Genomic DNA, 617 nt, shown 5'->3' with positions numbered 1-617 from the left:
AGCAGGCTGGGAGCGCAGCCCGCGACAGGCAGACGGTGTGGCCAATGGGAGGGGCCGCCGGCCACGCGCGCCCACCGTGGGGGCGGGACTAGCGGCCTGGGCGGGGCGTCGGCGGGCGCGAAAGGGGCGGGGCGGGGCGAGGGCGGGGGGCCCGCGGGTTTGGTTGCGCCGACGTGGGAAGGGGGACGCGCAGCCGGGAGCCGGGGCGGGGCCGCCCGGGATTGTGGGAATGTGGCGGACTCGGCCGGCCAGGCTCGGCTCCGCTCGGCTTCGTTCGGCCCCGCTCGGCCCCGCTCGACTCGGCCAGATCGGCCCAGTCCGGGTCGGGGAGGCGCCCACGCGGCCGCTGCGCTCTCTGGGTCTCCAGATGCCCGGGAAGCGCCCTGACATTGCTTGACAGGAACCTTCACTCATCCATTGTAAAGCGTTAATGGAGGCCGGTCGCGGTGGCTTCACGCCTGTAATCCCAGCACTTTGGGAGGCCGAGGCGGGCGGATCACGAGGTCAGGAGATCGAGACCATCCTGGCTAACACGGTGAAAACCCGTCTCTACTAAAAATACAAAAAACTAGCTGGGCGAGGTGGCGGGCGCCTGTAGTCCCAGCTACTCGGGAGGC

The sequence above is a fragment of the Macaca mulatta genome, chromosome 19, assembly GCF_049350105.2.
Source record: "Macaca mulatta isolate MMU2019108-1 chromosome 19, T2T-MMU8v2.0, whole genome shotgun sequence".
NCBI classification, from domain to species: Eukaryota; Metazoa; Chordata; class Mammalia; order Primates; family Cercopithecidae; genus Macaca; species Macaca mulatta.
The sequence above is the reverse complement of the archived record's forward strand: the minus strand, read 5'-3'. Positions refer to the sequence as shown.